We start from the raw sequence: 25,258 nt of genomic DNA on the forward strand, positions 1-25,258 counted from the left end.
AAACCTTTAGCATTTAAACCAACCACATTTGGCCAAAATATTCAACCTGTTTTATGATCAAACTGGCCAAACCTTGTTTCTCACACCAACTCTACAATATCATTCTCAGTTACCTCATCAAAATCTCACACTTGCAAGATAATGCATATTAATTCAAAATAATTTTGAATAAATAAGCATTGTGAATGCTAAAGGGTTAAAGTGTTGACAAATTGATATCTCTTTTAAACTAGCCAACTGTTCTCCATTTCTACTCAAATCTCTATCTCTTGATATATTAACCCTTTGGCATTTAAACTGGCCATTTCCGACCGAAATATTCTACCAGTTTTACATTCAAACTGGATTATCTAGCCTCTCAAACCTACCCTACACTGACATTCTAAAAGTAAACAATCACATCATTGAAAACCTTAAAGCTATGAGATAATGCATGGTTAATTCAAAACAATATGAAAAATAAGCGTTACAATTAACAGAATAATTTGAACACTAAAGTGTTGAAGCGTAATCTTGTCTTTCTCATAACTATACATCAAGTAACACATGCCTTTCATTTTAAGTATTACCTCAATATAGAACTCTTTTTCTATCCTTGTATAATCAAAACCAATCATTTCCAGTCTGAGAAAGACAACTCAAAAGTCCCCTGAGAAGCATTTTCTTCTTATTAATTACAACTAAAATATAATGCAATGAGTGACAGGGTTTAAAACTTTTGATATTTTGAATTATCCTAATAAACATTAACAATTCAGACTCAATTTATATATCCAGTGTGTCTCATTCAAACTTGGACCATATCCATACAAAAGTCATCTACCAGGTTTATAAAAACTCTGACCTATTGTGAGGTCTCCATTAAGCGCTTTTTCTAATGCCAATGCTAGCTATATCACACTACTATTTGAATCCACTCATCTGTCCTTGTCACAGCAGAAAATACTACCTCCACTCAGTCTATCTAAACACTGTATCAAACATTATATGTTGTTCGTTGAGAAGACTGCTGATCTATGAATTTCTTTCTCTATCTTTCAATTGATTGATCGATCAAGAGAGAGAAAGAGAATGATAGGAAAAAGACTGCATTCTTTATTTAAACGAATGGATTTATAAGTTTGAGGTTGAATTGATTTCACATTTAAACAATGTAAACATAATCAGAATAAAAGGTGAATTATCAGTGAGTTACAGCATGAGAAGTAAATGAATAAACATAAGAGTGGTGTAAGAACCTAGTGTAATTTATCCCACATGAAGCCAATATGATCATTTTGGAGTGAAAAAAAAATCCCTCAAACTTGGTTAAATATACTGATCGTTTAGAATAACCAGGTTATGCACATTTTCAGAATTCTAGATCCTCAAGTTCCTGAGAAGCACTCTCTGGGATTTGGGGATTGGGGGATAATTTACACACTATGGAGACTCCCACCCCACACAAGAAACTAAAAAGCATAATTTGACTTGACCTTTGGAACATCTGAAAGCTTTCTGTGTAGCATTCGTGTTGCATCTCAATGCAAAAGTAGTCACCATTGCATACTTAGACTGCTTTGATGACCTATGTTTATTCAGATTGGTTGATTGAATTTATTTTTTAGTTTGATCATATTTTAAAATGAAGTTTGCTAATTCCTGCACTATTGGAAATTCAGCTGAATGTCAAGTTTGATATTCCCAGTGACTGAACCCGGAACCATGTGGTTCGTAAGCAAGCTACTAACCACACAGCCACTACAGACAATTACTCACTATTATGCATGTTGTTGCATAAAAATTGTTCTTACTCAAAATTGTGAATAAATAACGAAGAATTAATGACAAAAACTCCACACTAAAAATCACTTTCTGTTGCAGATTGGAGGGAGTCAAAAATAATGGTGACCTTAAAACAGAATTTTTGAAACAGAAAAGACATGGACAAAAAAGAGAAGAGAAAAATTTTAAAAAGTACATTGCAAAGATAAACTTATCTCAGCCAATTCTAAAACTGAGGAAGAAACCACTTTAGAAAGGCATGTGAATTATGAGGAGTCAAAAATTATTAACAGGTTGAAAAAGGTCATAATTAAACAAGTTCATATCCTGACAATCCTATCAAAGATTTGAAGTATTACACACATTGAAGACTTTGTTGCCACTAATTATAAGGCAAGTCAAACTAAAAAGATTATGTAAAAAGAATTTTGTTGCAACCAAGCAAAAGAAAATGCAAGAGTCTTTTTTTAAAACATTTTAAAGACAAAGTTCCAAACCACATTCTGTGACTTACAAGAAAGATTTGTTTAAGCCATATTCTATAGCTTGAACAAATTATGAATAATTTTTTAAGAATCGTTACACGATTTAGAGTATGGAAGTTTGACCCAGTTTTGTAGAGACCTAAACTACCAAAACTCAGTTAAATTGTGCTATAGATGCAGTACTATATATTTTGTGCTGCATATTTATAAAATTCTTGAAAATACTTTATTTTCTCAAAAATGTCAATTTTTCGTTTTTAGCAGCATCTTTCATAAAGCCTTCAGCATCATAACGGACTAATGATAGAACATACTTTTTCATTATGGTACTGGTTAGTCTCACGAGTTGCTTTTTAGCTGCTTCGTCAAAGTCTTCCATTCGGGTACTTCCACGTTTAGCTTTTCCCGCTAATGATGATACTGATTTTAAACCAAATGCTTCATACAATGCCTCCACTGATGAAACAATTCATGATGGATTGCTAATTTATGGTTCAGAATCCTCTTGTTCCATATACACTCTACGTTTTCTTGTATTCATATTTGTTTTACGTGTGCTGACACCTCCAATAAGTCGTATCCTCTTTGTGGCATGTGTGTTTACATTTTCGATGTGTTTATTATCTCCACGACATGTACATCCACATCTGTAACATCCTTGACCACTAGTACATCTACCTTTTTTGAAAGTACATAATAATTCTGACATAACTGCCGATTGGGTGGAGCAAAATCAAAATCTGGACTACCTGTGTGGTTTTTTTTTTATATATTAATTTTAACCAATCAAATTGCTCTGTTTATTATTCAGTTTGTGACAATTCAATATTTTAAAGTTCTACAAAAAGTCAATACTCTGACCCATAAAGCGACTCTTAAATTGTAGAGCTTGATCTCTCTGGTTTTGTTTCAAGACTAGCTAAGAGTCCTTCTTCCCAAGCATAATCTGACTCATATTTTGTCTTCTGTAAATATTTCAGCATGTCCTAGCATATAAGTTAATGGTACCAAATTCTTCAGATTGTATATTTCAAAATTTTCTTTACTACAAGTACTACCAAACAATTAAGTAATCCCTAAAAGAGCCTTAACATAAAAATTCAAATCAGAGAGAGAGGGGAGAGGGAGAGGAGAGAGAGAGAGAGAGAGAGAGAGAGAGAGAGAGAGAGAGAGAGAGAGAGAGAGAGAGAGAGAGAGAGAGAGAGAGATTGTAATTAAATTTCACCACTTCCTGCCTCTGAATCTTTTGCATTTAAACTGTTTTAACTCAGGTTCCATATATTCTCCCAGAATAAAAATTTTACACAAAGAATGCCAATAATCAATAGAAACAATGAGCAAAATTTTAAGAATAGTTGTTTTTTGAAAAACTCATAATCAATATTTGAAATAAAATCTCTCATAACATCCACTTGTGGCCATTTTTACAGTGAATGTGCCATCTAGAACAAAAGAGCTTTCCAATGATCCAAAGATCAAGTAAAAAAGAAAAAAAAAGGGGAGGGATATGGTTATTTCTGCAAATTCTCATTGGAATAAGACTGGCTGGAAAACCTTAAAATTTTGCATGATCTAAGTTATTTTAGAGTTGCAATATATCAATGAAATTTGAACAAAATCTTAAATAGTCAATAAAAAGACAGACTGTATTGATTTTGCCTGGAAATACACATCTGTTAGTATTGAAAGGAAGTATCAGTATTCTGATTGGACATCCTGATGATAAAGTCACTTAATCATGAACAATCAATAAAATAGACCTTAAAAGTTATATACAACAAATTTCTAATATCACTCAAAAAAAGAAAAAAAAAGGTAAGAGAAACTTATCTATAATATTATTTTCCTACAACCCATGTATGTAATGCTGTAAGTATGGCATGAAATCAAAGATAAACCATTATATACACAATGTATTATTTGCAAGGCAACTGACTGATAAAGATTTTAAATTGAGTTTTGAGATATTATTGATATACATAAGTTTTATTTTGTTACAATCTACAGCTCAGTGGGACAAGCTACAGTACTTGTTCACAGAGACTCTGATTTCAGTCTCAGTGAAATAAGTACAGTATCTGCATTTTTTTTTTTTGTGTGATGTAAGAATAAGGATGCAATATAGTGTTTGAGGATTTATTAAACCTTTGGCATTCAAACCAGCCATATCCAGCCAAAATATTCTACCTGTTTTATGGTCAAACTGGCCAGATCAGGCCTCTCCCACTTACTGTGCAATGTCATTCTAAAACTAAATCACATCATCAAAATCTTGACGGTACAAGTTAATTTATGGTTAATTCAAAACAATGTGAATAAATACGCATTACATTCGACCGAGTAATCTGAATGCTAAACAGAGAAGACACACATACAGTATACCAAAAACTAATAGTTATGTATTATTTTTTAAATGAACTAAAATTTATTATATAAAAAATCCTCAATTATTTAACCCTTTAACATTTAAACCAGCCATGACCAGCACTAATATTCTATGTGATTCATGCTAAAACTGACCTGATCTAACCTCTCAAACTTCCCCTACAATGCCATTCAAAAATATACAGTAACATCGTCAAAATCTTGAAGCTACAAGACACTGCATGGTTAATTCAAATAATAAATAAGCATTACACTTGTTTGAATAATCTGAATTTTAAAGGGTTAATTCATATGCATCTAAGTAATTGTCATCTGTTAAACATGAAAGCTTCAAGCCTTTGTATATTTTTGAATTTTAAAATATACAGACAGCATTAGATGAAGTGAGCTAACAAGAAAGAAGATGAAAAGTTAAAGAGAATAGATAAGAGAAGAGTAAAAGGATGAGTCACAAGAACGAGCATGGGATTAGGATGCAATGACGATTTACAACTGGCAAAAGTTCAAGAAAAAAAGAGAAAATATGAATGAAAGTGAATGCAATGTGTGTTTACAATAGAAAGAGTTCAAGAAAACAAAATAATTTTTAGTGGTCAACTATAGAATTGCCTCTCGTAAATTCAGTTGGTTTATTACAAATTAGTAGTAAACCTCTATTCCATGTAGCACTATAGGACAGCAAAATTGTTCTGCAAATTTAAAGTTAAGAAATAATATTTGAAAATAGGCACGGGCATGACTGTGTGGTTAAGAATCTTGCTTCCCAACCACATAATTTTGGGTTCAGTCCCATTGTGTAGCACCTTGGGCTAGTGTCTTCCACTATAGCCCTGGGCCATCCAAAACCTTGTTTGTGAGTGGATTTAGTAGCTGGGAACAGATACACACATAATTGTATGTGTGAGCATGTGTATACGTCTCACTGTCTTGACATTGCACAATAGTTGTAAATGAGTGTCCCTGTCATACAAGCAGTGTCATTCATTTCTAATATTGTGAAAACATGTTTAGCCATGGGGAAATATTACCTTGCTTGGAAACAAGTGAGGGTTGGTAACAAGAAGGGGCATCTGACTGTAGAAAATCTGCTTCAATAAACCGTTCAACCCATGCAATCATGGAAAAATGAATGTTAAAATAATGATGATGAATGTGTATATGTATACACATTATCAAGAAAGTTTATGAAAAATATAAAAAAAATTCTTTTACAATCCCCATAGCCATTTCAAACTATCCCACAATAAATTTACTTCCAACAAGGATTAACTCTTTAGCATTTATATCCATTCCATCTAACCTGTTTGGTATTGAAACGGATTTGATTTGTTCTCTCACACCTACCCTACAATGTCATTCTAAAAATAAACAATCATCATCATCATCGTTTAATGCCCTATATTCCATGCTAGCATGATATTATTGAAATCTCAAAGCTACAAGATAATGCAGGAGTAGTTCAAAACAATGTGAATAAATAATAAGCATTACATTTGACACAGTAATCTTGAATGTTGAAGGGTTAAAATCAAACAACAAATTTGTTGACTTTCAGATACTACTAAAGTGATTTACAGATAAAAATTTAAAACTTGCATAACAATTTCCTAGAATAATAATAATAAAAAGAAGAAATGAAGTAACATATACTGGAGTGATCAAGAGTTACATCATCTTTGTTGTGTTTAGAATGATTTGTGTCAGTCCCACTTGCTGATTCTTTGATATGCTTTTATCTCTTGTTGGTTCAACAAGAGATGAACATAAATCTCCTACACTCAACTGTCTGGGGTATTTCAAAGTTAAAATACTAAAAAAAAAAAAAAAAGTTTGTTGTAGATTACATAACAGTATGTCTTGCAAACAACTCGCACATGCAAGTGCTACCAGTCTAGAACTCCGCATACCGGAAGCTAGCAAGTGTATGGGGTCATCAGGAGAGAATGTGCGCCGTTTCGGGGCCTACCTCTCGACGGCATCAATGCGCACCGGCCCCCCTCACTGATATGAGGCCCCGCTTGCTAGATCAACTGGTTATTAAAACAAAGCTCAATATTTCTCTAGCCATCGCTCATCGTATAGCAATATTCATTGTAAAATACTAAGGACATAATTGACTGTTTCACTTCCCAAAATTTCTAGCTGGTAGAAAGGATTATTATTATTATTAAGAAGGTAGTGAGGTGGCATAATTGTTAGCACAATGGAAGAAATGCTGCTGAAGTCGACTTTGCCTTTCATCTTTTTGGGGTCAATAAAATAAGTACCAGCTGAGTACTGGGGTCGATATAATTGACTTTCCCCATCCCCCAAAACTACTGGCCTTGTGCCAAAATTTGAAACCAATGTTCATTATAAATACTATAACTAACCAAGTAGTTGGAATACTGGTTAGTAGTGCAATTCATATCCTGTTACCATGGCCAAAACTTATATCCCTAATGTAGTCACTCTTTATCTAGTTGTAAATAGGTAACATGCTTGCATAGTTAGGCAGCAACAAATAATAGGAACACTACTAGACAAGTACTGCACCAACTTGTACGAAACTTCAATTCAAATTCTCCCTTGGCTTTTGAGTAATAACAAGAAATAATTCCAGGCCATACCCCTCCAAAAATTTTCTTTTAAATCATCAGATTCCCCCCCACACACACACACCAATCATTCATTGAAACACTACAGATTTATGACACCAGCTATCAGCAAATACAAAATGCAGAAGCTATCATCTATACATAATTGCCTAATGACTAACTGCATATATTTTATGGTGCATGTCCTTTGTACTAATTGTCAGTATTTCTTTAAGTTAATATAAAATTTCTACAATATTGTTTCAAAAGAGCCCTTTTCAAGTATCAGCTTGCACAGACAAATGTCACTGTCCATATTATAAAGCAATAATTTTGTCACTACAGCTAAATATGATTTATCAAGTGCTCTACATGAGTCCATTGTAGCCAACTGTTTAAGTGTTCAACTAGTATAATACAGGTATTACCTGCATTACAGAAGTATTGTGTTCTTGATAATCATGTTGTAATGTAGAATTCTACATGCGAAATGTTGCAGTGGAACTATGTCAGTGACTAGGTTGAAGTTAGTGTAACAAAAATTTTGACACTAAATAATAAATGTTTACATGAAATTAACAGCTTTTGAAGGCTAATGTATTATGTCTTCATGCTGTAATTGCTTTAGTTTCAACAAGCAGTCTTAGATCAAATCACTTGCAAGACAAGTACGTCTCCAAAATTCATGCGACATAGAATCAATAAGCTACAAAATTCTATGTTCATCATCATCAGCATTTAACGTCCATTTTCTATGCTGGCATGGGTTGGACAGTTCGACTGGGATCTGGGAAGCCAGGAGGCTGCACCAGGCTCCAGTCTGATCTGGCAGTGTTTCTACAGCTGGATGCCCTTTCTAATGTCAAACACTCCAAGAATGTAGTGGGTGCTTTTTATGTGCCAGTGGCACAGGGGCCAGAGGGGGCTAGTATCGACCACGATCAGATGGTGCTTTTTACATGCCACTAGTACAGGAATCATAACTACAATTTCCATTTGATTTGATTGATTTTGATGTACTTGACTCCATAGGTCTCCTCACGCATGGCATGTACCCCTATGATCGAAGGTACTTTTGAGTGGACTGGTTATGCGACACTGGTGTAGGTTACAGCTGTGAACTCACTTTATTTTCCGGATCTTCTCAGTCACAGCATATCTCCAGAGGTCTTGGGCTTTTGTCATTGCCTCTGTGAGGCCCAATGTTCAAAGGTCATGCTTCACCCCTCATCCCATGTCTTCCTGGGTCTCCCTCTACCCCAGATTCCTTCCACTGTTCGGGATTGGCACTTCTTCACACAGCTCTCCTCATCCATCCATAGTACATGACCATACCAACGCAAACGTTTCTCTTGCACGCCACACCTGATGCTTCTTATGTCCAACATTTATCTCAGGGCGCTTACACTGTCATATGTGCACACTGACATTACACATCTAGCTTCATTTCTTTCGAGCCTACACATGTCTTCAGCAGTCATGGCCCATGTTTCACTGCCGTGAAGCATGGCTGTTTGCACACATGCATCGTAGAATCTACCTTTCACTCTGAGCGAGAGGCCCTTTGTCATCAGTAGGGGTAGAAGCTTTCTGAGCTTTGCCCAGGCTATTCTTATTCTAGTGGTAACACTCATTGAGCATCCACCCCCCACTACAGACTTGGTCACCTAGGTAGTGGAAGCTATCAACTACTTCTAGTTTCTCCCCCTGGAATGTGATGGAATCTGTTTTCTGAGCAACTGTGTTTATTGCTCCTGTGCATCTGCTGCACATGAAAGCTATCTTCCCGGTTAATCTTCCTTTGATGTTGCTGCACCTCTTATGTGTCCATAGCTTACACTGGGTACATTTATGGAGTTTCTACCTACACCTTTTCTACAGATCGAGCAGGGCCAACTACCTGAAGGGGTGTGTGATGTGTTCACCTTCCTACTTACTAGAACTTTGGTCTTTGCGACATTGACTCTAAGGCCCTTCGATTCTAAACCTTGCTTCCACACCTGAAATTTTTTCTCTAGTTCTGTTAGTGATTCTGCTATGTGGGCCAAGATTTCCAGGAATATAGTAACACAAGAGATGTTTGTAATAAATCATAAATAGACACATTGTCCAGAAGTGTGCATTTTGAAGGTGACAGAGAAGGAGATTTTTTTCAATCACCACATCATTATTATTATTAGACTGATAAATAATATTATATATATATCAGCATATAAAACAGGAAATTATATTCTTTTCAATCAGTATGTTTTCTTAATAACTAGATAATTAAAATTAGTAATTTAAAGAACTAGGTTTTAATTACAGGTCACAATCCATAAATAAACAAGAAAATATAGATTCAAGTAACAGCTTGTAAACATAATATAGATTATGTCCTCAAATATTGTATGCTAAGAGCACACATCTATACAATAGTATTTTTCTGTTCTTTTCTTATACTCCTTGCACAATTCACAATTCTGCCCTCAGCTCTACAGACTTACATCTTGCCCTCACAAAATTCATGTTCAGTATGTTTTTCATCATCTAATTTCCATTTTTCCATGCTGGCATGGGTTAGGCAGAATTTGCTCCAGCTGGATACCTTTCCTGTTGCCAACCTTCACCTGTTTCCAAGCAAGGTAATATTTGTCCCATGACCAGACATGCTTTCACGCAAGACTGGAAACAAACAACATCACTTGTATGATGGTGATGCTTATTTACAACAATCACATGATGACAAGGACACACACACACCTATATCTCTTATCTTTTACTTGTTTCAGTCATTGAACTGGGATCATGCTGGGGCACCACCTTGAAGGGTTTAGTTGAACAAACTGACACCAGTACTTATTCCATCAGTCATTTTTTGCCAAACCACTAAGTTACAAGGACATAAACAATCCAACACCAATTATCTAACGGTGTTGAGCAATAAACATAACACGAAAACACATACACTTATATATACATACATACACAATGGGCTTCTTTCAGTTTCCATCAACCAAATTCACTCACAAGTCTTTGGTTGGCCCATGGCTATAGTAGTAAACACTTGCCCAAGATACTATGCAGTGGGACTGAACCCAAGATCACACAGTTGCAAACACACACACACACACAGAGGCTTCTTTCAGTTTTTGTCTACCACAGCCACTCACAAAACTGGCAGACTGAAACTTATTTTCGAAGAACGTCACAACTAAAGTGAAAAAGAAATGGGGAAATACTTCCAAAGTATAACTGCTTAAGATAACAGTAAACAAGTTTCACTAATTGATATGGGTTAGAACAAAATATAAATACAAATATTTATCTTTTAGAATGATAAATTCGACAAGGATTATATCACCTGTTTTGGGGGAAAAGCATTGTTATCAACACTCTACTGAATGAACTGAATGTAACTCTTTACCTTACTGAATTACTTGGATATTTTATCTAATTTCCAACTGTGTTTTAACAAAACAATAGTTAAAAGTAAAACTTAACATAAGCACAGATGTGGATGTGTGGTAAGAAGTTTGCTTCTCAACCACGTGTCCCAAGTTCAGTCCCATGGGCAAGAGTCTTCTATTACAGCTCCAGGTCAACCAAAGCCTTGTGAGTGGATTTGGTAGATGGAAACTGAAAAAACCCATTTTGTGTGTGTGTGTGTGTATTCCACTACCACTTTACAACCGGTGTCAGTTTGTTTATGTCCCTGTACCTTAGTGGTTCTGCAAAAAGCACCAAACAAATTTCAATAATAAGTAAATTGCTGAATTCAAAAAGCATGTCTGATGAAACTAAATATCACACTTTTTTATCAATTTTAAGTTTTCCAATAATTCTGTAATCCAGAACCTACCAAGATACAAAAGAATACAATCTGGAAAAGGAGCTCTTAACAAGAACATCAGATTAAAGATCCTAAAGACACTAGTTTTTAGCCTGTTGAACTGTATGGATATGAAAGTTGGACCATAAAAGCAAACAACTGCCCAATTCAAAGCATTTGAAACAACATTCTACTAAAGCGTATCGAGGTTTGGCTGGACTAACCATTGACCAAACTAGTCAGTACTTCAACTGTCAGAAAATGAAAATTGCAGTATTTTGGACATATCAACAGGGTTCAGAACACCAGCGTCCATATCCTAGAAGGAAGAGTTAATGGGCAACATAGGGAAGAATGAAAAGATGCTGCCTGAATGACATCAAAGAATGGGCCAGAGATCTCTGGCTGAATGCACAACCATAGTCAGAGGCAGGAATCAGTGGGAGAGAGTGTATGCATCCATGGTCCTTGACCTTCAGAAATAAGGATGGGAATAGGCAAGGCAGTACATTATTTCTTTGTATGTTATACATGGATATTTTTATAAATTACCTCTTTTGTTAAAACTATGATAAAAATGCAACATTTTGTTTAGAACCATCCTGCTGTTTTTCTTTTCTTTTAAATTTTGAATGTGACAACCATTGTCATAACATGGAGAATAACTTTTTGAAATAATAAGCCTGGAACAATAAGTTTCCACTTAATTTTTCTCCACAATTTCATTTCAAATGCAGACACTAACTGAGACTTAATCTATCACCTAATTTAACACTGTGCATCGTTAGATGCCTTTAATGAAATTCACTCTGATATGGCTAGATCTTTAATTTGAAAATTCCTCTCATTATTCTGAGGCCCTGAAAAGAGCCAGGGATGTTGCAAACAAAGTCACAAAATTAATTTTTAATAAAATGATGCTGGACAACAAGATAATACTCAAAACAAGTTGATTCCTAAATCCAATATCTTATTCTCTAACTGAAGTTAGCACAACGATTAGTATTTACTACTCTAACCCATTAGCATTTAAATTGACCATAGCTGACCAAAACAGTCTACTTGCTTTATGTTCAAACTGCCCAGATCTGGCCTCTCACACTTACCCTACAACGTCATTCTAAAAATAAACAATTGCATCATCAAAATCTCAGTTATGGGATAATGCATTATTAATTCAAAACAATGCAAATAAATAAACCTTGCATGTAACAGAATAATCTGAACACTGAATGAGTAAACAATTTCTCAGGAAAATTTGAAAGACATACCTCACACATAAAAAAAAAACAAAAAAACCCAAACTATTAATTCAGGAAAAGAAAAAATAGACATTGCGTGTTAATATATAACTTCTGCTGCATATAGTTTCTAAAGTGAAGAATTAGAGAACAGGAGATTGAATCTTTAATCTATCCAAAATAGGTCATGGAATCTCTTTAAGAAGAAAATGTTTTTGAGTGGAATTCAAAGCACCATTTGAAAACCTTGGTTTACTTCAGTGTATGGAAACAGGAAAATGGTCACCATAAATAACTTCTTATCCACTGGGTTATATAAAATTCAATATACTAGAAAAAAAAAACAATTTAATGACAGCATAAAAAACGACATTGTAAGCAAGCCAATATGTGTATGTATTTGTGTGTGAATTTAGAGGCCTGATTTAATGATGGTTCCAAACAGTGAATATATTGCATCTATTCTTCATAAAAAGTAGAAAAGAAGAAACCAGAGAACAGGAAATAAATATTTTGATTCCAGACATTTTTTAGATATACAAGGTTAGCCATCAAAATCACTGGGTCAGCACTAAAAGCAATTCACAAGTGTCGATATATACATATATATATATATATACACACATACATACATGTATGTTACATGTGTGTGTGTGTATAGACATATAACATGCAGGTATACATATATACATACACGCACATACAACACACATATATATATATGTGGCGAATGACTTTGCTTGTATGTATGTATGTATTATGTATGTATATATAGTCATAGCTGTACCCCCAGCATGGCCACCTGCCAAATAACCGAAACCGCTAAATGAGCATATACATACACATATATATTATATATGTTCAACATTGTTGCCTTAAGTGCCCTAAGATTGCAATTAGAGAGAAACTAAAAAGTAACAATGGGTTTTGAATGAATATATATTAATCTACAAATGTCATTCAGACTCAAGAATCACTTAATCACATGTATCCTGCTTTTGCTAATTGTTTTAAGTTCCCTATATAATCATTGACCAACACGGACACACTCTCAATATTCCCTCTCTTGACTCGGGGCAGCAGAACAGCAAAGGTGCGACAGCTTGGAAAGAGAGAAGGATGCAACAAGCACTTTGCTGATATTCATTCCAACTAAGTTAACATGAAATGAAGAATCTTGCCCAAAGTCCCAATATGTTACCTGGTTTAAGAATCAAACCTGTTTTATGGTTGCAAGCCCATTTAAACTGGCCATATCCATCCAACCAGCCAGAATTGGCCTCTTACACCTACCCTACATCAGTCTAAAAATATACAACCACACCATCAAAACTTCAAAGCTAAATGATAATGTATGATCCATTCAAAACAATATTAATAAACAAGTACTGAATTTGACAGAGAAATCTGAATGCTAATGGGTTAACTATGCACGCACGCACAAACACACACAGATACCAGCAGACAGAGACAGAATGATGATGTACAGGAGGCGAAGTGAAGGTAGAGTGAACTGAGCATGTGGTCGAATGACACCACTGACACATAGGCAACAAGATGGGCTGGAGTGATGACACTAGTAGCATGGTGAGTGAAAAGTAGGCGAGTCCTATGCCAGAGAGCTGCACAAAGGAGTGATTGGGAGAGGGTCAGAATGGGTACAGAGGTGTTCTTGACTAGAAGCAATGTACACCAAACAAAAGATGAGAGAGTGTAATAATGCAGCAAACAGAAAAAAGGGAACCACTACCACCCTTAGTCATACTGAGTGTAATGGATAAGGAGGGGAATGAGTGAGTGAGATGAGTATAGGGGCATGAGTGCAAGAAGCAACAGACAAAGGCATGAAAGGGACATAGGCGACAATGACGTGAGCAATAGACAAGAGATATGAGTGTAAGGGAAGTAAAAGACTCTCAAAAAGGTCAATGATGTAAACTGGACAGTAAGCAGATGCACTGGCACAAACATACATATGCCTCTTAGAGTGGTTGGCGTTAGGAAGAGCATCCAACTGTAGAAAACCATGCCGAATCAGCCCAGTCAAACCATCCAACCCATGCCAGCATGAACAACAGACGTTAAACGATGATAGATATATATATATCATGCCACTAGTGTCTACACTCTCTGAGTGGTTGGCGTTAGGAAGGGCATCCAGCTGTAGAACCTCTGCCAAATCAAATTGGAGCCTGGTGTTGCCATCCGGTTTCACCAGTCCTCAGTCAAATCGTCCAACCCATGCTAGCATGGAAAGCGGACGTTAAACGATGATGATGATATATATATATATATATATATATATATATATATATATCATTATGAACTCTCCTGTCGTTCGATAAAGTATGAGGGTTCTGCAATTTCTTGCTGAACAACGACATAGATGATCAGTTTATAGTGATCAAATGCTTATGTCCACATAAGCTCATTCTCTCATCATCAACTCAATACTGCCTGTACAGGTGCAATGACATACCACATGTCAGATGACAAAATGAGCGCAGAGCAACGTGAAATGAAGAGTTTTGCTCAAGAACACAATGCAATGCCTTGTCTGGAAATTGAAACCACAATCTTGAAATTGTGAGTACAACACCTAAACCACTAAGCCACGCCCCTTCAGAACAGACTTGTCACCCATAAGACACTTGCACAGTGTTCCACACACTGGGATTAAATCCTGAACTATGTAGCTTCAAAACAAACTTATTAACCACACAGCCACATACATTATTATATATAATCATTTTTACATCAGTTGTTTTCCATGCTAGCTTGGGTTAGATGAAATTTACTGAGACAAAATTTCTACAACTGGAACCCTTTCCTGTTGCCAACCATCATTTTACATTGTATTAGCCCTCAAATATACCTTTGAATTACAGGACAATTGTTCACTGAATAACGTAAATGTCAGTCTTTCACTCAGACAATGTTAATGAAGACTCATGGAATCAACAATCACAAACACACATATATGAATATAGAAACATACATACATATATATGCCTGTACACACACATATATACAAACAATGCATACACACACATATACAAATATATGTACACACATACATATATAATATTCCTATCAAAACTTCGATAAAATTCAAACTTAACAGACCTAACATAGTTATTTGGGATGGAAATTAAAGTCATGCAGTCATATAGGTTAGTTGTCCAGCAAATCTCCTCCAAAACCAGCGAGAAGAATATCTATGGACAACTACTTTGAAACCAGCAATTCCGCAACCCTGATTGTAAATTTACCTTCATATAAATAATTATTGGTGCACTTGGTTATGTTAGTAAATGTCGAAATGACAATCCGGAAGAACTAGAATTCTCAAGGAATGCTAGAGACTGGCTAACTTGAACTTTACAGATATCATTTGTAAGTGGAATAGGAAAAATATGCAAGACTGTCTTAAAGTTTGATATGTAACAATTATTGTTGTTGCTATCTAAATGATAGAGCTGGCGTTTCTTTGCTAAAACCAGCTCCTTTTTTCAAGGAAGGATATTAATAAATAAAAATTGAAAAGCATACATATATATGCACACAAATGCTTATATCATAGTAGTCAGTATGTGATCTGAAGGTTAGTGGATATATTATGGGTTAGAGTCTGGGGCAGCCTTCTGTCCAACCCATGCCAGCATGGACAACGGACGTTAAATGATGATGATGGCGAGAGGAGAAACAAGTGAGCTGAAAGTGCCTGAGTAGTGGTATAACAAAACTTACCAGCTCTGAAGAATGAAGGCTATTATAGTAACAGTAGAAAAGCAGAGAGAGTGTATCTATGGGTCAAAGGCTGGACTACATTGGGTAGTAACACCATGCCAATCAGACTAATAACCTTTCCTTGGATGCAGTCTAGGAAGTGTATGTAGCAACCTATCATCCCAGACATGGGAACAGTACCTCATACAGGGCCTCAAGTATTTTCTGGTTTTGAAGAGGATGTACAATTCTCCAAAAGAGATACTTAGGATTGGTGAGGTCAAGCATCTGAAGTGGTGAAGAGGGTTTAAAGTTTAGCAATGAACCCATTGGAAGATGTTTTCAAAGTCTGTTAATGGAGTTTAAGGCAGATTTTCTCACCCAACAGTTGTAGATCACCACTACAGAGTAAGCAATTTGAAACACCTAGGGGCTAGAATTAGAAAAAGATAAGTTTTAAGTTTGCTTTGGTTTGAAAACAAATAACTTTTATATGAAATTATAAACTATATGAAGAATATATCAATATGATTCTGCTGGGCAATGAAACAAGCAGATAATGAAGAGGATCTACTGTAAATGGTGAGAAAATAGTCAAATACACTGCATTGGTACAAAGGCTATGTGGTAAGAAGTTTGCTTCCCAACCACATAGTTCAGGGTTCAGTTCTATTGCAAGGCACCTTAGGCAAGTGCCTTTTAGCATAGCCCTAAAACAGATTAGCATTTACATCTCAAAAATTAAGATTTTAGTTATTATTATTATTATTATTATTATTATTATTAAGAAAGCAAGCTGGTAGAATCATTTGCAGCATTTCTTTTAGCTCTTATATTCCTCTGAGACCAACTGCCTGTTGGGGGTCAATATAATCAATTATTCCTTCCCACTAAAACAGCTGACCTATCAAATAGGTAAGAGATAAGCTATACACTTTTTTAATGCCTTATTTTTGAACTACACTCAAAATACCCTATTTGCAAATCATAGTCTATGGTCTACTTTATGAATGAGATTGTATATTTAAGATATACTCACTGTCTAGAAATGTAAAGATAATCAGGCAACAGAAATATTCTACAAAGATAACAACTTAGCTTAGAGCCTATGGATAACTTGTAGAAAATTACTTTTCTAAGGAATAAGTGAAGTTTTTTTAAAAAATATGTTAACCATAAACTGAATAAATTTCATCCAAATTTTCCTTATTTCTTTGTCAATAATTTTTTCTCATATTAAATAATTTAAATTTCAGTATTTGCAAAACATGTGCATTCTGATGATTTAATTATTCAGTGAAGTTTATACAGGAGCTTAAAACTTATATATCAAAATGTAGTGGTGGCTTAATTGAACTAAAAATCTATGCATTAATATAGAAAACAATTAAGTAGCCACGAGCCCTATAGAATCATAAGGGCTGGTTTTCTATATATATATATATATATATATATATATATATATATATGCATATTTTAGCTCCTGAACTGGTTCATCACAGGATTATTCACTTTTGCCAGCTGAGTGAACTGAGCAACATGAAATGAAATGTTTTGCTCAAGAACACATGTTGCCCAGTCCAGGAATTGAAACCATAATCTTATAATCATGAGTCAAACACCCTAACCACTAGGCCACATAAAAACATAATTAAAACAAATTTACTGCTGACCACTGCAACCCTGACTGACCAACATGCACTTACATTTTCATAGTGAAACTTGTTAATACAAAGAGTACTAATTTACTAATTATATGAAAAATGATAATCTAAAATTCTAACTCCTGCTTAAATAACATACAACTAGGTAATTACACTCAAGTCATATTCATTTGACTAAATCCCCAACTCAATTCACATTGATAACAGATTTTTATGAAAAACACCAAATTCCCCAAGCAAAGACTATAATCCAACAAATAAGTTATTCTCTATCTCATTTCTACTGGCCTTGCATATTTCCAAATAGTTCCTTATAACAACACTGACTCATGCTTACAATTTGACAAGAAACTGTGATATCTTCTGATTGCATTCATCTGATTTATTACCTAAACTGATTTTAGTCAATCATAAATCTTTATAAAATATGTTGTTACATTCAGATACAGAAAACAGATATTGAACAGTCTATTCAATACCAAAAATTGCTTTCTTCCAGTCAGATACAAAACTTCAAACAATTTCCACCATTAATGTTGGCATGATGAAAGTTAGAGTAAAGATCCCCACCCCTTTGGTCATGACTTACCATGGGACTGCACCTAGAAAGTTAACTTCCAAGGCACAAGTCCATGCAAGGTTGTTTATGGAAGACCAGCAGTTACCCATACATATCAGCTCCCCCTCTCCACACCACCAATGTTATCAATGGCAAAGGCCAATACAGCTTGGCACCAGTGACATTGCACCTTATTTCTACAGCTGAGTGAACTGGAGCAACATGAAATAAAGTGTCTTGCTAAAGAACACAGCATACAGCCGAAGCTGGGAATTGAACTCACTACCTCATGATTGTGAGCCCGATGCTCTAATCACTGAGCCATGTGCCTTCACTATGATGATGAAAGTTAAATCTGGAGAAATTGGAGGGATGCTAGGGAGGAAGTGAATAAATGCATGCTGTGTGTAATTGGTAAGAGGAAAGGGAACCATAACCGAATTCATCACAGGCAAGGAACATGGATACAAATTCAGGCTAGGTGAAACATCATTTAATAAGGTAATCATTGCATGTAACAGAATAATTAGGTTTAAAGTTGTCATAGGCTACACAACAGTAACAGTAATTGCTGCATACATATGGTTGATGAACAAAAGAACCATTTCCAAGATGTCTTACAGACTATCTTGATAAGATGGCTACTTGGATGCGCACAGAAGCTATGGATATGACATAAGGAATGAAGACAGAACAAAGCTCTTGGAGTCCTATGAAGCAAATGATTTAACCATTTGTAATGCCAACTTCAGGAACCCTGCCAGCCGTATGATAAACCAATCAAGCCAATACACAGGTCAAATAGACTTCATACTTACAAGGTAAGAAAATAGATAACTGTTTGTAGATACTAAGTCCTTTCCAGGTGAAGATTGCACCACTCAACAAAGATTAGGTGATAGTGACATCACAGTAAAAGCTAGATAGATTCAGAGACAAGACATTCTGGAGAAGGAAAGTAGGGAAGCTGAAAGACACATCAGCAAGACGTAAGTTCAAAGAAGTACTTGTTGACACAAACGAAAGCATTGGTTGGGAACTTGCTCTACCCACTGATCTTGTTAATATATATACACACACACACACACATATATATATATATAAAGAGAGAGAGAGGTGGAGGAGTTTGTCTCCCCCTCGTAAGGATAAGGGCACAGGAAATATGTCAAGGCCTAATAGGAAGCGGTCCGACTTCCTAGGGCTGAACAGCAGTGGTATGTTCCCTTATTGGGACTGTCACGTTGAGTTGGCAGTATACAACTACTTTATCACATCATTACTGCTTAATTCTCTCTGAGAGATTTAGAAATTCATTATTTCTAATTAATATATATATATATATATATATATATATATATATATAAAAAGACACCATTTCGAGCGTGGCCGTTTTCGTGCAGGTGACACGTAAAAGCACCCACTACACTCTCTGAGTGGTTGGCGTTAGGAAGGGCATCCAGCTGTAGAAACTCTGCCAAATTAGATTGGAGCCTGGTGTAACCATCCAGTTGCACCAGTCCTCAGTCAAATTGTCCAACCCATGCTAGCATGGAAAGCGGACGTTAAACGATGATGATGATGATATATACAATGTAGCTTGGCAGTTTGGTAAAGGAAATCAATAGAATAATATCAGAATTTTTAAGAAAAGAGTACTGGAGTCAACTTGTTTGACTAGAACCTTCAGTGTAATGTCCCAGCATGGCTGCAGTCCAGTGACTGAAACAAGGTAAAAGATAACACAGGCTGAAAGCACTGTGTGGTGAAGAGATTTGCCTCACAACCATGAGGTTCCTGGTATCAATTCTGCTGTCTTTTGGGTCAATCTTTTTACTATATCCTAGGTCTGACCAAAGTCTGGTGAGAAAAATTTGATATGCAGAAACTAAGCAGAAGTCTGTAATTTATGTATTTGTAAAGTAATGTAAAAGAAAATACCTTGTGGTATTTATTCCATGCAGTTACGTCCCTTTACAAAGGAGGACTTGACCATTCAATAAAATTGACTGAAACTCCTAATAGTGTAACAACATGGCCACAGTCCAAAGACTGAAGTCAGTAAAGGAATAACTAAGAAATCGTCATTAAGAATTCCACTAGGAAGGAAGAGTAATTGTAAAAACTGTTCTTAATGCCTTTTCTATGAAAATCTTCCTCATCATTTAACATCCAATATTCTATGCATGCGTGGGCCAGACAGAATTTGGTAAAACAGATTTTCTATGGCCTTCTTGTTGCCAACCTTCACCCTTTCCAAACATGGCCAGACACTTTTTGTTTTAATGGAAGAATGAAAGAAACACAGCTTGTATGACAGTGATGCTCCTTTACAACTATTACATGATGTCAATACAAGAGCACACACAAACACATATATACAACAGGCTTCTTTCAGTTTCTGTCAACTAAATCCACTCACAAGGGTATGGTTAGCCTGGGGCTATAATAGAACTTGCCCAAGGTGCCATGCAGTAGGGCTGAACCTGAGATCACATGGTTGGGAAGCAAGCTTCTTAACCACAGAGCCACATCTGTACCTTTTTTATAACATATCTTTGTCTTTGGTGAGTATAGTCTAACAAAAATTGATATCATTAAACGGTTCAGGACACCAGGTTAATAATGACTAAGTTACTTTACTAAATTCTTTATCATTTTCAAAATTAATTGAAACAAAGGCAGTGTATTTCAACAGAAATAAGGTAACAAACGGGTTAAATGAAAATAGGGGGTAATTTTTCACATCTTTCAGAAATAAACGAGTACCAAATAATCTGAAAGGAAAGAATAACAGAATAACTGAATGTTTGACATAGCACTTATGTGTCACTAAGTCTAGCATAAATCCTGCTTTTGCTGAAGTTGAGGAAACCTAATAACAGGGTAGAAATGCCTCAACTGTTTGACATACTATGGGAAATGGTGGAAGTTTCCCCTCTTATAATACAGCCTAGTTCAGAAAAAGAAAATAAGGCTGATATTTTGAGAAAATTATATATAATACTAGTTGACTAATGGATAACAATTAATCAGAAATATTTATTTTATATTATACTGAAATCTGAGAATATTTGAGTTAGATGCAGGCGTGGCCATGTGTTAAGAAGCTTGCTTTCAAAGCACATGGTTTCAAATTCAGACCCACTGTGTTGCACCTTGGGCAAGTGTCTTCTACTATAGCCTCAGGCCAACCAAAGCCTTGTGAAAGGATTTGGTAGATGGAAACTGAAAGAAGCCTGTTCTATGTATATATGTTTGTGTGTGTGTGTGTAAATGTTTCCCATCACCACCACTTGACATCTGGTGTTGGTGTGTTTATGTCCCAGTAACTTAGCAGTTCAGCAAGAGGTTGATAGAATAAATATCAGGCTTAAAAAAAAGTACTGGGGGTCGAATCATTTGACTAAACACTCTTCAAAGGGGTCCCCCAGCATGGCTGCAGTCTAATGAAACAAGTAAAAGATAAAAGATAACATATTTCTTAAAAGTAGACAAAAAAGCTGATCTAATAAACATAGATGCGGTTCCAAAATAACCAACTGAGACCCTTAATTTTAGCCATTTATGACTGATAAACCGTAGATTTACAGATAAGATTTAAACAGAATGCTCAAGTCTGCAGTTCAAAGTAGTCCATTCTATCTCTAAAAGAGGGAGCCCCTAGGCAATTGCTTTACCTGCCAGAAACATCAGCCAAATTTCCCTGAACTAACACCCTATTATCTTAAATAAAAGACACATTGGATTGTTTTTTATCATACATCTACTCAATCATGACTGACCAGGGAGTGAAATAGCTAAGAATTCTTAAATATTCAACATTTGAAATCTGTTGCGAAATAACTAGAAGTTCATTTTGTTCCCTATGTCACTTTAACAAATAAGAAGACTAAAACGGTAACTGCACTTATTGATAAACATCTGCAACTGAGATGTGTTTCACAAAGCTGAGCTAAGAATCTCTGTTGCCCATTTGGTAGGTCCTCAATTTCATGTGTATCACTGCAATAACATCAATGTAGTTCAGTAGTTTTTGTCCTATATTAGGGTGTAGAAGTTTCCAATATGTAATATCTGATTTGGATTGTTGTTTAGGATGATAACAGTGGCTAGCGAAGCCTACTACTCTGTACTGACCATTAATAGTGGATATGAGTAGAATATGTCCATAAATCTCCACTTTGGTCTCGTGCTCACGTCATAACATATTTTGAGCTCTTATGAGAAGCTTGATGTATGTACCACCAAAATGCTGCTTCATATCCAAGTTTTGGCTCCACAGAGAAGATTACTCTCTACAGATGATCTGATGTAGGCCAATTTTGTTGCCTTTAAAACACTTGATTGCCAGATATTTTTAAGCGCATTATGAGCACTCTAGGTTTGTCCTTTGTGTATCAGGAAGTTTCTCCTACTGTCCGTAACATAGGACCCAAAGTAATTGAAGTCACTGACCTTTTTGAGTAGTGCACCATGGTTGGAACAAACTGGGAAGTAGTTCTTCACCCTTACTGATGGTCATGTATTCAGTTTCCTTTGCACTGAGAAACAGACTGACTTCAGTTGCAATTACCTTAAGGGATACAAGTATGTACATCACATTGTTGGTGGATTGTGAGAGCAAGATCAGCAGCATAATGGTCTTGATTATTTCTGCTTGATGGTGAGGCCTTTGTCTTGGATGGGGATCAAGATTGCCTAATGTATTCTACTACAATTGTAAAGAGAAAAGGAGCTAGAGTATCTCTCTGGAGGAATTCTACTGGTGAGGGGAAACTCTTTAGTTGGATCAACTGCACTTTGCACAAAGCTTGAGGGGTTTTCATACATGATGGTGATAGCTCTCAAAAGATCATCTAGGATACCATAATCAACAATTTTTAACAAGGCCCTTCTGTTGACACAATCAAATGCTTTGAATAAATTCATAAATACAATTGATACCTATTGCCTAGAGATTCTGAGCTCTTCTATGATTCTTTTAAAGAAAAGGATCTGCTTTTGGTTCTATTGCAGAATGAAATCAACAAAAGGAGAAATTCTATTAGAGAACAAACACAGAGTTGTAGGTCTTTTAGGCAAAGTGAGATTGTAATTTCTCTGTAATTCTGAGGCATTGTTTGAAAAGTGATCTCTTTAAGATGATGGCCAGGGTGTTAGATGGATCTGCTGTCATGTTGCTATTTCTTAACTTTTTAGGAATTTGTGAAGCCCTTCTATAGTAAATGATCCAGTCTGCATTGACAGGCTATATCTACTACTTCGCATAGGATCGTTGTCAAGTCTAGAATTACATAACTATTTTATCAAGAAGCAATTTGAAGTGCTGAAACCAGACATCTAGATACTGGTCAGTAGTTTCTTCCACGATACAGATCGCTGGAGAAGTCATCTTGCTGGTTAAGTTCCCTCAGAGCTACCCAGGTGCCCTAACTTGCAGATAAACTTAGATGTACATTCTACTCAATAGAGCAAAAACAAAATTTACGGAAAATGTGCTACTATAGAAAAAACAATTAACAAATATAGTTTTAGAATGCGTGCTGACAAAAGCCATGCTTCAGTTCCTCAGTAGCAATAACAAAAGAACCATTCACATATATACATGCAAACTGGTTAAGAATATTAACGAAAGAACTGTTACAGAACCGATTCAATCTCACTTGTCTTTCTTTGATACTGAATTCCTATAGTGGTATTTCCTTGCGAAGAGAAAAATATGCTAATAAAACATATCACTAAATAGCACCCTCACTCATAGTTTAAAAGATTTTGTTCTTAAAGGTGAAATACAGAAGGGAAAAAATACAAGAGAAATTTATAGATAACCCAACTCCTTATTTCACTGAAAATTCAGAGAATCACAAAACAATGTTTGTGTTCACTTTTGAGCTAAGTTGTACTATCAAATCATACTTATTGCCAAGATATAACTTCATAATATCCAATCCCCTTCCCAAGCTTTTGTGTTAAAATCGTATTTCAATTTTAAAGTGGCACACTGATATAGGCGAAACAATTATTGAACAATATTTTTTTCTTTTTCTTTAGATTTCAATCAGCACATTCTCCAATCAACTTCAGATGCAAGTTGTCAATAATAGGACCTCGTTTTTTTGGCTTAAAATAAACAAAAAAGGTAATTATACAATAAGAAAGAAATATACAACGAAATTAGTCATGAAATATGAGAAAGGAGGGGTATTAAAATGAAAGTTAACCTTATCAAATGATCACGTTCAGGAAACTCTTCGACAGGTTTATTTACTTTTTAATTATACAAAAATTAAAATCAAATCCATTTTGCATTTAAGATTTAACTACTATGATTTGGACACCGGTGTGTGAATTTTGAAAACATTCCAAAGCAGTCTTATATCGAGTTTTCGGTGTATTTGCTAAGTTATAATTTAAATACCTTACACACACAACTCATATTTTACTGGGATATTTTAGTTTTACGAGAACCAAGGTCATTTAATATCAAAATCAGTTTGATTTAAATGTATTCTTCTTCTTATTATTTTTTCATTTCTATCATTATCTAAAATTATGTTTATTTGGCGGTTATAATTCAACTAGGAGTTATTAACAAAAAAAAACCCCACTAACATGCTAACAATGCCAAAAGCACAGTAATTAATAATAAATGATGACAATTTATGAACCTCACAAAACTAATAACTCGATCAGCTGCCTCAACTTGAAAGCCATGCAGAAAACCAACGGATATGATTCGACTATTAATCAATAACTGGCCTAAGTAAGGATCGCATCGGTTTCTATCTAAACCCAGTTTTACAAATAACATCCATTCCCTTACGAGAAAGCTGAAATGTTTCGCAAACAAACCGTAAAATTTTAACAATTATCTCGGTTCTATATAAATTGCACAAGTGCACAGAATTCTACATGTTTATTTCAGTAGAAAATGATTCTACGAATGAATCTTATGGTCCAAATTCGTAACATAAACGAGAAAACCGGTTCCGGAAGGTTTGCGAAGCCCATGGGCACAACTATTTTCCCTGACTAAAAGAAAAA

General features: G+C 35.3%; 1 protein-coding gene across 1 annotated transcript in view; it reads right to left on the reverse strand.

Moving 5' to 3' along the window:
- The window catches only part of LOC106873296 (uncharacterized), a 61,847-nt gene that overhangs the window by 34,422 nt on the left and 2,167 nt on the right, over positions 1–25,258 (reverse strand). The window lies entirely within an intron of this gene.

Source organism: Octopus bimaculoides, chromosome 18, assembly GCF_046866305.1.
Source record: "Octopus bimaculoides isolate indiv1 chromosome 18, ASM4686630v1, whole genome shotgun sequence".
NCBI lineage: Eukaryota > Metazoa > Mollusca > Cephalopoda > Octopoda > Octopodidae > Octopus > Octopus bimaculoides.